This window comes from Quercus suber, unplaced genomic scaffold (assembly GCF_002906115.3).
Source record: "Quercus suber isolate HL8 unplaced genomic scaffold, Cork oak 2.0 scaffold_2, whole genome shotgun sequence".
NCBI lineage: Eukaryota > Viridiplantae > Streptophyta > Magnoliopsida > Fagales > Fagaceae > Quercus > Quercus suber.
In genome coordinates this window covers 3,412,846-3,427,441 of record NW_027069469.1, presented here as the reverse complement: position 1 = coordinate 3,427,441, position 14,596 = coordinate 3,412,846, and the positions used below count along the sequence as shown (strand labels likewise).

At 36.7% G+C, this 14,596-nt stretch overlaps 2 non-coding genes across 2 annotated transcripts; both read right to left on the bottom strand.

Moving 5' to 3' along the window:
• Window positions 1-7,269: 7,269 nt before the first annotated feature.
• Window positions 7,270-7,414, bottom strand: LOC112030118 (small nucleolar RNA snoR136). Its single transcript, XR_002884828.1, has one exon. It is a non-coding gene; the product is annotated as a small nucleolar RNA snoR136 (small nucleolar RNA).
• Window positions 7,415-7,505: 91 nt separating this feature from the next.
• On the bottom strand, window positions 7,506-7,588 carry LOC112030117 (small nucleolar RNA SNORD25). The gene has a single exon (XR_002884827.1). It is a non-coding gene; the product is annotated as a small nucleolar RNA SNORD25 (small nucleolar RNA).
• Between the last annotated feature and the right edge of the window lie 7,008 nt (window positions 7,589-14,596).

Genomic DNA, 14,596 nt, shown 5'->3' with positions numbered 1-14,596 from the left:
CCAACATCATTTCTATTCGTACTTTTGTCACATTCAATAATACCCTAATTTTTTCTCATATTTAACAGTTTCATCGTCACATTAGGCAGTATCAACATCACATATGATCGTCATTTTGTCACATTCAATGGTTCTTTTTTTGTTTACTCACATTTGACAGTTCCATTGTCACATTAAGCTGTACAAACATTACATATGAGTGTAGCCAACCCAACGCAACCCCACTGAATTACCTAATAATCGGCGAATATATATAACAAAATTACCAATATCACATCTGTCCGTACTTTTGTCACATTTGGTGATACTTTCATTTTTTTTTTCTCATAATTGAAAGTTTCATCGTCACATTGGGCAGTACCAACATGACATCTGACTATACTTTTGTCACATTCTGTGGCACCATTATATTTTTTTTTTTTCACATTTAATAGTTCCATTGTCACATTAGATAGTACCAACATCACATGTGACCTTTCTTTTGGCATATTTGATGGTTCCCTTATTTTTTTTCTCACATTTGATGGTTCCATTGTCGCAGCACCAATATCACATGCAACCATACTTTTATCACATTTGATTTTTTTTTTTTTTTTTTTCATATTTGATGGTTTCATTATCACATTAGGCAGTACCAACATTACATATGATTGTACTTTTAACACACAGTTCCTTTATTTTTTTTCTCACATTTGACAGTTTTATTGTCACATTAGATAGTATCAACATCATATGTGACCATACTTTTATCACATTCAATAGTTTCCTTATTTTTTCTCATATTTGACGGTTCTATTGTTACATTGGGAAATACCAACATCACATGTGACCAAAATACCCCAAAACTCTCAAAAAATACTAGGACACCCTTAAAACCTGAAAATGATTGAAATACACTTAGAACAAAAAAAATAACCAAAATACTCTTAAAATCTAGAAAATGACCCTGAAACCTAAAAGAATGACTAAAATGACTATGTAACCTAAAAAGTGATTGAAATACCCTTAAAACCTAAAAAAAAGACCGTAATACACCTAAAACCTAAAAAATAATTGAAATGACCTTAAAACCTAAAAAATGACTGAAATACCCTTAGAACCTAAAATAACAGAAATTACCTTAAAACCTATAGAACCTAAGTTGTTGTATTTTGTTATATACTTATTGTAATTTAAAAGATGATAAGTACACACACACACACACACATATTTTTTTAATTTTTACTTTGAAATTCCCGCAAAAAAAACTTAAGTTTGTGTTTGGATAACAACATTTAGATTTGGATTTGGATTTTAAATCAATGGATTTAAAATGCCATGATTTGAAATCCATTGATTTTAAAATTCTTGTTTGAGCCTTTTTATAGAACTCAAGATTTGAAATCCATTATTCGAAATTCCATTGTTAGGATACTTAAATTTGAATTTGGATTTAGAATTGGATTTAAGATCATAAAACATTTTTTCCAATTACTATTTTTCTTAATCCTTCTACATTTTAGTAACATTTTTATCACTGCACACCCTTAACGTGATGGTCACTCTATAAGTACAAGTGCTTGTAGGGTGTGGGAGGTAAGAGCTGGAGTTCAAGTCTTCAGGAGAGAGTTTCATATACATATATGTGGGTACCTAGGATGTACGGATCTTCGGGCCAAGGGCTTTTTGCCTTGTAGCCTTTTACACCGCATCCTTGGCATGTCCTTAACGTCCTAGGATGTCCTCGGACGGCTTCGCAACATCCTAGGCATGCTTGACAACGTCCTCAGACGGTGTCCTAGGAGTCCCACATCGAAGGAAAACCCCCCCACTTGTTGCCTTATAAGCTGTGAAGCGAAGGGAGTAGTGTACCATCGGTTTAGTTATTCAAATAACTATAAACTGATGGTACACTACTCCCTTCGCTTCACAGCTTATAAGGTAGCAAGTGGGGGGGTTTTCTTTCGATGTGGGACTTCTAGGACACCGTCCGAGGATGTTGCCAAGCATGCCTAGGACGTTGCAAAGCCGTTCGAGGACGTCCTAGAACGTTGAAGGACCTGCCGAGGATGCGGTGTAAAAGACTACAAGGCAAAAAGCCCTTGGCCCGAAGATCCGTACATCCTAGGTACTCACAATATACATTTAGATTAAGATAGAGTAGAATTTTTATCTTGTAAAAAAAAAAAAAAAAATTTTTAATAAATACATGAGGTAATGAAAAGCCACTAATAACCCAATTGACAAGATGATGACTAAAACTCTGTCATCATAGACAACTAATAATTTGCTATTAGTTACAACTTGGACTTGCAAAATATGAATTTATCATATAACTAAAATAATTCTTATTGTTCCATCATAATCATTATCAATGGAGAGGACAATCATAATCGATCTAGATATTATGGACATTTGACCCCAAAATTTATAACCCACTTTCATGTACTACAAATAGGTCTCTTGTTGTAAAGTATCTAAAGAAATAAGCTAGACTACAAAGAAATCAATTATAAGTATCTTGACTACTAATTACTTTGCTACTTGCTTATCACAAGAAGGAAAGAAATTGATTTACAAAGGAAATCCACTACAATGTATTTTCTTCACATTTATTTTTGAATATCATCATGGAAATAATTGAAAATGAGGCAATCAATAGCAGCTTGCAATGAGTCTAGATCATTCATCCCTAAGTTTTCAACAAGGCCACTTCTAACTTGTAGGAATTTCTTATTGTCCCTTCTGCACCTCAAGTTGTAAATGAAATATATGCATTTATGGTATAACTATCCACACTTAGGCTCCGCTAGGGAGTTCATAAGGGAATAGAATTAAATGGAATGAGATGATCATAAAGGAATATAATGGAATGGAATGTATTTAAGTAAGGGAAATGAATGGAAAAGAATGGAATGAAATGGAATTAAGTAACCTTGATTAGATTTTTAAATCTAAATCATTAAATCTAATTTCATTCCCTTCCATTCCTTCTAATTTCGAGGGAAATGAAAATTTGAGGTTTTAAGAGAATAGAGAGGAATGAGTATTCCCTCCTACCCATTCCATTTCCTCCTACTTAAACTCCCAAACAAGGGAATGGACTTTCCATTCCCTCTATTACAACTCCCAAACAAGAAAATGGAAGAATATTCTAAAATTATTCTTTTTATTCTTTTCCATTCCCTCCTCCCAAGCGGGGCCTTAGAAAAATGAAATGTTCATAAGAGTACATCTCTTTGCATAGAGCCTCAACTATTTATTTATATAATTGAAATGATTCGACAACTTTGGCTCATCTAGCTCAACTTGAAAATATCAGCAAGTTCCACATCATATAAATAAGTTTAAAATAAATTCTAATAAACAACAGCATGCTAAAAAATAAGAACATGATGAACCTCTATGCGGTTTCTTATCATTTGAAAGTTGAGTAATAATGTAAATGACTGTTGCTGCAATTGATATTGGGCATCTTTTGAAATTAGGGAAAAAAAAGATTCATTAATATAAAAAATTGCCAAATTATACAATCATTTTCAAGTATTTGTGTAGCTTGCTTCATTTGAGTTGTGTCAGTTACTCTAAAATCCAACATTGACATAATACTCCAAAAATAGGGCTTATATTCATCTTATATAATTAAATATTAGATCAATATGCCTTGCATTAGATTTTTGGAGGGGGAAAAAAAACAAAAAAGGACCCCCTAACCAAATGCAGATGAGTGGGGTAAATGGAGAACCAATAGCAAGATCATAATTAAGGAAATACTTAAACCACAACTGAAGAATGAAGAATTAAAAGGAGGTGAAATTACTTGGAACTTACATAAGACCCATAAGGCATATGCAATTTTGCCCCATTAACAAACACTACACTGTACATTTTGGCTGAGTGGTGCAATCTTCCTAGATTAAAGAGAGAACAAACATTTAAGCTTCAAGCATCCACAAGACCAAGAAAAATACATAATTCAAATGCTCCAATTGAAATGACAATAGATACCATGCTTAAATACCTGTAATAGCCCTTAGTAAAGTGAACTTTTCCCTAATCTAGCAGGATCCATGATTACTGTCATAGTTCCAGGCAATGTATAACCACTCAAACTCTTCACAACTTTGTCAGAGTACTTCCTTTTAACCTTTATTGTGACAGTCAAGTCTTCCAAACAACTGAAGCCCCTGTAATTTTCCTTGCTACAACTACACCCTTTGGTAGTGGTGGAAATGTCAAGGACCTACTATTGAGCTTCGAGAGAGATCTCTCGATGAGGAGGTTGGGGTGATCGCAATGTTAATAGTGTCACGGTCACCTCCTTCCTCCACCCTCACATCAACATTTGTATCCTCCCGTTTTAGTGAATCCTTAAATGAGATGGGTTGTCTCAGTGAACCAGGTTTATGCAAATAGAAAAAATTACTTAAGGGAACCCTCCTTGCTGGACTACTTGTTGAAGATGATGAAGACCTATAATTATCGGACTGAGACTGTATTTCTTGCAAATGGGTCGCACACGAGAAGCTTCATTTAGCAACAAGTGAAAATAAAACATATTGCAAAGATGAAAAGCTGATCAAAGGGGAGAGGAAAAAGTACTTTTGCTGCATTTCATAAATCCCAATCCTATTTTTTAACCATCGAATCATATTAAGTTAAGAGAGTAGTTCATCACCAATAAACCAGATAACAAAGAATCAAAGCTAGGAGTGAGATACATCCAAACACTGATACTTCCCAAAATTGATGTCTACAATAAGAACTCCCCATGAAATTATTTTAATTATTCTAGAATCTTCAACATATCCAAGTACTTAGCTATAGCCAAACAAATATCCAAGCCTATAATGCAAAATAATAGGCAAACGAAACTCAAGCATTCCCCTGGCAACTCTTAAACTCTCATGAGCAATAGTAAATATATCGTTAATCAGCATATTTGACTGTATCTAAAAAGTAGAGGCTTCAATGACTGTTTCTTTTTTGGTTTTATACGGTAACTTGGGTTTGGATTGAAAGCATTAGAATTGACAGTCAAGATATTAGTGGGTACACTAATATTACAGGGTACTGTAGAACAACCCCAGATTCAATAACATTCCCCGAGCAAATACATCATCACGATCCATCAAACGCTTTTACAGTAACTCCCAAAATTTGCCACATTTACTTATCACCAACCCCATCTTGGATATAATCTTTCCTAGGTTAAGAGAGATAAATTCTTGATGAAAAAGATTTTCAGTAGTTTTTATCTGTTCATGCATTCACATCCAAGGTTCTAAGCATTTTAGCATTTTTGCTTTTTTAGCACTGCCTTTGATGTGAATATATTGATGGGCTTCAAGGGGTATTGAATAGGGGTGTCAAATAGGCGGGTTTGGGTGAGTTTGGAGTGAGCATAATTGGGTTGGGTATATAAAACCCATTTATCCATTAAAACTCATTTAACTAATTATTTCTAATCCAAATCCAACTCAACCCAATTATTATGGGTAAACCCCAACCCACCCAATTACCCAATTATCAAAATTACAAAAATACCATTAAAGTAAAAATACCATTAAATGACCTATTTTTTGGTTCAATATAAATAAATAAATAATCCCATCAAAAATAAATAAATAAATAAATAAAAATAGCATCCTTTTCATTTTCAGTATTTTCTCAGCAACCAATCTAGGTATACATCAGCAACCAAACCAGAACATTCCCTGGCGAAGCTGGCAGAGCAAGCCAAGCGCTATGAAGAAATGGTACAGTACATGGAGAATCTGGTCACCGGATCGACGCCGGTATCAGAGCTCACCGTGGAGGAGCAGAACCTCCTATCGGTGGCCTACAAGAATGTGATCGACTCGCTCAGAGTCGCTTGGCGAATCATGTCTTCGATTGAGCAAAAAGAAGAAGGGCGCAAGAACAAGGAGCACGTGTCGCTCGTCAAGGAGTACTGCTCCAAGGTCGAGGAGGAGCTCTCGGAGATTTTCGCCAGAAAAACCGAAAATTCAGAGTCTGAGAATTGAAAGAGATAAGAGAGAAAATCAGAATTTTGGTTGGGAAGGAGCTTTCGAATGGAGGAGGCAGATATGGTTCCTAAGAAGCGAGACTCAGTTGTCTCTGTGCTATGTTTGTTGTGCTAATTGTTCTCTGTGAGAGCTAGAGAGAGAAAGAGAGAGAGAGAAGTGTTTGGCGGTCGAGAAAATGAAGGAAAATTAAGACTGAAACACTGAAACGTCTGAGTTGAGGGCTTTTATTTTTATTTTTTTATTTTTTTTTTCTTATGGGAAAGGCTGGGATGAATTTTGGATATATTGTTTTTGGGTTAAATGGGGCTTAATGGGTTTTTAGTTAAAATTTAATAATTGCTAAGTCTAATTGGGTTGATGCTCATTTAACTCAATTAATAATTGGGTGGGTTTGAGTTCAATTAGAATGGGTGAGTTTGGGTGGACAAATGGGTTTGGGCTTGTTTTGCCACTCCTAGTATTGAATTATGAAGGTGAGCAGAAATTGATGGGCTTCATGAGCTCTGTTGGAGTAAGTGAGCATATTCAAAGTTGGGTTTTTGTTTAAGCGAACTGGGCTTCCTGCGTAATGATCATTGAGTTAGGTCCTTCATCAACAAAGGAGGGCTTTACAGCAATTGAGAATTGCAGTGAACAGGTCAAATCGATTTGCATCAATGATAGCAACCCAATGAACTAGGCTGGGATTTTGAGTCCTATTTATTAGAAGCATCAGGCATGATGAAAGTGCGATTCTCTCTGATCGATTTGGAGAAGTCGTCGATTAAAATTCACATTGACAAACTCTTAATACAAAAAATGAACGAGACCATAATCTAAGTCCAATTTTACCCATTACGTTTCAAAAAGTAAACGTCCAAATTACCCCTTAGGTGGGCCTGCTGGGCTTTTATTAAGCAGCCCAAGTAGAAGCTTCTTCGTTTTAGCATTGGAATTGGACAATTGGCCTTTTTCAAAATCTACATGTCACACAACAGACCACAAACCATTCTGCATTCTGAACTCAGAATATAGTCCCACCGTCAAAATATATGGTTCTCGAATCAAACTTTTTTTTGCCATTGTTGTTTAGATCAAAACCTACTACGGATTCTCTCTAAATACCTTTCAAACACAGGAGTTTTAATACGGTACTAAATATAATAAGATGATAATTTTGTGTTGCAAAATTGGGTTTTCCCACTAATTAGCATTTATAAAAAGACGCGAAGCCGCGAACATAACACAATATTTGATTTAAATACAATATTATTAAAACAAAGAATGTAGTTCTCCAACGTCCAAATACAACATAAAGGTTGTACCGGATAGCGAGGAGAACGTATATCTGGGCTTCAATTAAACATAGCTGCACACACACAATTTAGTGGAAGCCAAATTAAGCTATCCAAAGAATATGAAGCCCTTCCAAATTGACTAATAATAAGCACCCAAATGAAAAAGAATAAAAGCAAAACAAAGTTCAGGGAAAAAACAGGTAAATTGGGAGTACTAGAATGAAACTCAGTCCCTTAGATGTTCATAAAGTTTGCGATCATTACCGCAAATCATTACAGGTCTGTAGACTCATCACCGTAACTCATAATAGACTCCCATCTTAAAAATAATTGATAAAAACAAGATTGATTTTCGATAAAAAGTGGGGAAAATATTGGGATTTGAAATAAATATTGAAAATATATAAGATATAGTTGCTTCAGTGTTCTCCCAAAGCAAAAGAAGATACGTTGAGAGATAAATTAAACAAAAACAACACGATCGATATCGCTTCAAGGGAACGAGTCATGTGGGAATGGGTATATCCACACTGACCAGATAATGAAGCCTTTTTACATCAGAACAAACATGTTTTAGAAAAAACAAAAACAGATGAAGAGAAATTGTGGGTTTTTGAGAACTATTTCTAGCGAGGCGGAGGAGTGGGCTATAAGCTCGGCTCTGTGAAAACCCTAATTGCCGAAGGAGGAGAGGCGACTTGGTAAGGTGTTGGACTTGGAGGTTGCTTTTATAGAGGGAATGGAGGAGGGATCGGACGGTTGATGTATCATCTCTTTATACGTCCGGCTGATATTCCACGCACTCGTTTTTTCCCCTAATTTCGTTGAATCCCAATGAAATTACAAAATTATCCCACAGCAGTCAGGCCTTTTTCTCTTCCATTTTCATGTTTCTCACTCTCTTTTATAAATTATTATTATTATTATTATTTTTTTTTAATATGGAGTAATTAAGGCCCTGTTTGGTCCCTAAGAACTCATATTTTGTTTTCATTTTCATTTTTTTTATCCATTTTCTGAATCTTAGAACAAAAAATATGGGGTGCCCTATTTGACACTTATTCTTACACACACACACACATATATATATACATAAAAACTTGTTTCCATATGTTTTCATTCTCACGTTTTTGTGGGTATTGAAAAAAAAAAAAAAAAAATACCCAAACATGTTTTTTCATTGGTGGGTACTACATAAAGTAGGAAATGAAAACAAAATAAACTTTATTTTCAGAGGAACCAAACATCGCCTAAAGTTTTTTTTTTTTTTTTTTGGGAGAATTAATTAAGATAGTTAATTTCATTCATTAAGCGTGTGTTATTACTTACTATTGATACCCATTTTTGATAAAAAGGGCTCAATAGCAAAAGACCCAATAGTAAGCAAAAATGAAGAAGAAAAGAATAAAAAAGCAAAATAGAAGTAAATGGGTCATAAAAGTCCAAAGAAGAAAGAAAGAAAAAAATAAAGCCTAGTGGGTCAGCATGGCAAGAAATGATAGCAAGTAGGCTCACAGACACAATAAAAGGTAAAAGCAAAGCAAATGAGCCATAAAAGCCCAAAGAAAAAAGAAAGATGAAAATAAAGTCTAGTGGGCCAACAGGCCCACAAATGCAATAAGAGGTGAAAGCGAGGTAAACGGGTTATGAGAGTCTAAAGAAAGAGGTAAAGCTCAGTGGGTCAGCAGGGCCATAGGCACAATGAGAGGTAAAAGATAAGTAAAGTGAAAGCTAATGGGTCATAAAGGCCCGAGGAAGGAAGATAGAAAGGGATAAAAGCCCCATGGGCTAGTATGGCAGGAAGTCCTACCAAGCAAACCCACTAGCCCATAAAGGGATAAAAGGAGACAAAGCAAGCTCAGGAAGAAGGCCCACAATGTTTTCTTTATAAAGGATAAACATGGGCAGAAAGTACATGTAGTAGGATGAAAACAAAACTAACCTGCAACGGCAAAGATGGCATGAGAATGAAAGAAAACAAAAATAGAGAAGTTGTGGAGCAAGCACGTGCGCACCACCAACTTGTACCCAACCAATACAAGAGAAGTGGGCCCATGGTCAAGGGATTTAGAGGGTGTGGTTTGGTGGAGGGGGAGAAAGAGCCTATTTTCAATTTCCAGCCAAGGACACTTTTAGGGAAATGCCACTTGATGCATGTTAGAGAGGTAGGTAAGGAAAAGCCCCAAGACCTTATCCATTCAAACAAAGAGGAAAGGCTTATACCAAAATTGAACAAAAGGGAAATTTGTCATGTAACAAGTAGTGGAAGAAAGAGAATACACTGGGCATGTCAAGTAATGGTAGTGGACGGGCAACCAATGGGTTGGTGGGCAACTTTGAGTGGGTGTCCATCGCAGACCAGAAACAGTTGATAAAGCCTTAGGGGTAAAATAGAGAAATTCCATAAGATTAACCCTGTATAAATAGGAACAATAGCCATAAATGGGAAAGGGGAGGAACGAAGGTAGGAAAAACAAAGAGAATTGAAAGAAAAATAACAAAGAAGAGAGAAAGAGCGAAGTGAAAAGAAAAGAGAGTAAACACGTAGAAAAGCATGCATCAATAGGATATCTTTTTCTTCCCTCTCAAGTAAACTCACTCTTTGAAATTCCAAAAGCAACAACAAGTAGCGATCTAGGCCAATTCCCTATAATGCACAACTTTAATGGCATAGCCCAAAAGCAAGGTTGTGTAGGTTGGGGTTTGGGTCCTCTTTCGTTCACTTCTTGTAGGAAGATTCGGCATTTCACTCTCATTACAAACTTTTGCACATAATAACTTCACCTACTGGAAATTTATTATATTTTGCTGTATCAATTGTTTTGCCATAGTATCTTTAGTATATTTTGTGATATTAGTTGCTTTGCTGTAGTATTTTTATTATATTTTGTTGTATCAGTTGTTCTACCGCAACATCTTTAGTATATTTTGCAATATCAGTTGCTTTGCTATAGTATCTTTATTATATTTTGTTGTATCAATTGATCTGCCATAGTATCTTTATCATTTTGTGGTACTAGTTGCTCTGCTGTTGCATTTTTGTATATTTGCCATATCAATTGTTCCGCTGACTGAATGTTCCTATTGTAACTAATCCATTTGCTACGGCTAACTTTCTACCGTAAGACATTTACTCTTAAATCCATGAAACGTGTGCTAATGTCAGCGGAGTAAAGTGCATACGTATTTGTTTATCTTTGTTGCTTCCATTCTTGGATGCTAGGCTTGCGCATAGACTAGCCCACAGCACGATCCTGCTAGAGTATTGGGTCATGCCCAACTTCCCGACCCATAGCAAAACGGGCCTAGGCGTAGCGAGACAAGCCTCTGCCCGTTAACACAAAAAACCCACCTACACTTATTAAGTTTCTAAGAAAAAAAATGGATGTATTTTTTCCCAAAAAGTGTTTGACAAATGCATCTTAGTTCAAAAAACATTAGATAATCAACAAAATATTAGACAATTTTTTGAGCAAAGACCTTTTTTCTTTTTCTATTTTGGTACTCATTGCAGCTGGTTGAAGTTATATTTTGATGTAATAGTTCAAAGTGATAGTTTGAAGCGGTATCTGACTTCTTGGATTATGGAATGGATTCAGAAATTACTCACTTAAGAAAACTTTTTATAGAAAATGCAAGTAATAATGAAAATGAAAAATTATAGGTGAAATTCAAAGTTACTTAAAACAAGAATTCGATTCTAAGTTATCTTGATCGCCATTGGATTTCAAAAGGCTAAATTTAGGTTGCAAACAAACTAATTCAATGTCTAACTTATTCGAAGGTTTGCATAAATCTATCAAAGCCTAAGTTATCACACTAACACCTAGCTGATTCAAAGCAAACATATTTCAAATTAGCCTAAGCTATCACAATAACACAATGACTTCAATAAGTTCTCTTAATTGTTTTAGATGGTCTTTCTCTTGGAGCTAAGTCTCTTATTTATACTTGATGCTTCTTTGATTATTATTAGCTACCGTGCCTTGCTATTCTACCAGGCTTAACGGGCACTTGTTGAATTGATAATAGGTGATTCTAACTTCCTGTAACTATCTTGAAATTTACTGTAACGACATCATTTGTCTTTCATCAAAGGCATTGTTTATTGAATTAATAGCACATTTCAATTCCCTTTAAAACAATTGGTCGCCATCACACACCCTTGGTGCAATGGTCACTCCATAATTGTACGAGACATGATCTCGGGTCCATTGGGTCTTGGGCTTGGCCCGAACATTCTCTAGGATCAAAACTGGGCCCAAGCCTCATAGTAAGCCCATTTCGTTTTGAATGCATGATAGACAAGCCTATATCGGTCAATTATGACTTGATTGGGGATGTGTTTGCTCAAGACAGCCTATGCCCTTGGTAGCTCGGTATTGCCTTGGGGAGTATCGTTGTTGAGCAATCTTTCAGAGGCAAGAATAAGTTCCAATGCCATTACCATTGTTTCTAATGGGGCATATTCCTTGTCAGGAATAATCAAATTGGACCCTGTGAGAGCGCTTTTTTTCTTGGCATAGTGGCCCAAAGATCCTAAGCCAAATAATTATTCTTAGTGGACTGGGCTTAGTTTACCGCAGCTAAAAGACTGTTTAAGAACCAAGTGGTGCACAAAACAAGCTCCCTACAACATAAATAAACTAACAAGTGGAAATATCTGTATTAAATGACAGTTTAACAGCAAGGAAATGCACAACAAATAAAATACAGTACAAGAAAAAGTTAGGGGTCCTCGAATTAGTGAGAGGCATTTTATTAATTTTCCTTAGTTATGATTAAAGTGCTCACTAAGACATGATACAAGGTTCAACTAAGCTCTAAAATTGCAGACTTTGATAGTTATTCAAGCTTCCAATACTTGCAAAGTTTGAAGTTTTTGAATCCGAGTATGTGCTACAGTGGCTGTCTCTGGGATACCAGTAGCGGTTCCTCTGTTTTTCTTGAACTTTACAGAGCTCTTTTTATGGCTTTATATCTTTTTAGAAACCCAGAAAAATGGCGATGAGTATCTGAATAAAGAAATTAGTCCTTCCAAATCTGAATCCCTTTAGCATGGATTCCCCTCTCCTTTTATAGCGCAGCTCTAAGGTTCCGGGGTACCAGTGATTTCCCCCTTTTGCCCTTCAGAGTTTGTGTTGTGCCAGTCTTGCTTAGGGGCTGGTTGTTTCCCTTTCTCTCATAACTTCTTGCTTTTGGTGCGACCAAGCGGAAAGCCCCTAGCTGGTTTTCCATTTCGAGGTCCCCTCCGTCCGCTGATCTTCAGCTATTTGGCCTTTTCTTCCAGCTTTTGGTTACATTCCGTCCTTGTCATTTTCCCCAAATAGTTGGAATCTTTACTGCCGAGTTGAAAGCTCCTCCCAGTTACCTCTTTTTTTATGGTTTTCTCATCGTTGGTTCCTTGAGACACAGCTCCTGCGTTTTGTTTTGTACTTTCTGATCCCACTATATGTTTGGAGCATGAGACTCGCATGCTCTCTGTCTTTTATCTCTCTTTTGAATCTGCTTCAATCTTACTTCCCACATCCTAGGGATCCCCAGACTCTAGTGACTTCGAGGATCCTGGCCCAGCTCTTCTTATTGGGCTTCATTTGGTTTATTAATCCTGGCTGGCTGGGCTTCTCCCTTGCTTCATGTATTTCAAGGTTTGTTCTTCCATGGTTCCTTTTTTTTTTTTTGGATCCCAATTCTTTGGACCTCTCACCCTTTTCTTCTTTCTTTTTTTCTTTGTGAGCCCAGCCCCTTTTTTTCTTATTTTCTCTAGCTTCATTTTTCATGAAATTAGCCCAATGTGCTATTTCTTTGGGCTTTAGACTGTGATCAATTTTGAACCTCAACATTTAGCCCCCTGAGCTCATGGGTTGCCTGTAGCCCATGCGTGAGTAGTTGAGTTTTTGTAGGATTCTTTCGTTTTGATCCTTCTTCGGGGATCTTGATCTTTTATTTTCAGTTTTGGGTATCCTGGCCCTCTTTTCTTTTTGCTTCTCTCTCTTGTAACTCCTCCTTTTTACATGGGACGTGGCAGTTGAGTCATGAAGTAGGAAAACTTCCACCACCTACTTTTATGTTTCCCATAACTCCTATTAATAACTACTGATAACTCTTCCCTCTTTAAATTAAATTTCTGGCAACTGGCGCATCTTTCCACATATTGTCTTTTCCTAACTTCTCTTCGTATCTTTATTCTAGGTGTTCTACATTACCTTTTTATCTCTCTGAATCTTCCATTCCTAGTCTCTTTTCTCTTCCTTTCGATCAGTCTTACTGCTTCCTGCTTTCTTCTTGATTCCCTTTACTTTCAAGATACCTATTATCTCAATGGCTTCTTCTTCTTCTCAAAAAAGAAAGGAGCATACTCCTAGCCCTTTAAAGGTGAAGGTTCTTCTAGTTTTGCGCAAGATGAGTCTCATGAGGTCATTAGGCATCCTGCTTTTCCTTTACAAGACCCTTGGTACACTCTTAGCTTATTTTTCTCTCAGGTGTCCCATGGTGAGACCTCTCCATCCACCCATGCTTGGGTATTCTCTAGTCAGGCGGGTTTCCCTGGTTCTGCTTAAGTCCAGACCCTAGGGAGATTTTTGATCTCCAGATCAGGCAGTGACTTCGAGAGGCGGTCCCCATCTTTTTTGATTTTGTTGCTGGAAAGATCCAAGGCTGGCCCATCTAGGTGGATAGGGAACTTTTTGACAAGGAATTCGTGGGTTGTTTGGAGCGTGCTGGTATCCTAAAAGCAGTGGCTATTTCCAAGAATCTTGAGGGTTTTAGAGATGCCAAAGGTCTTAGGCATTTGGTACGCCATTGGTGTCCTGCTCTGCACACTTTTTCTTTTTCTGTTGGCGAACTGACTATCACCCTAGAGGATGTAGTAAAAAATTTCCTCCTTCTGGTGCTTGGGGATGAAAATCCCTTTGATATTAATCTTTCTGACGAGGATTTCAAGGTGGAAGAGAAGTTATTTGCTCATTTTGGTGGACGTACCGCTTCTCCTGGTGGGAAACTGGCCAGGATGGGTAGGTGGGTTATGAATCTTTTGTGCGAAAAAGATAACGAAGTTAGGCGAGCTGGGTTCCTCGCATTTTGGCTTAGCAAGTTTCTGTTCAGTGAGTTCCTTAGGTATGGGATCAAGTCTATTATTTTTCCATTAGCGATTAGGTTGGCTCAGGGTGCTCAATACCTTCTAGCCCCTATGTTTTTGGGCCATGTCTATTCTCAATTAGATCAACTTCATGGAGATGAAGCTGAGGGTGACTCTTGTTATGTGATTACTTCTTCTCTTCATTGCGCCATTCTTCAGGTATTTATGTGGGA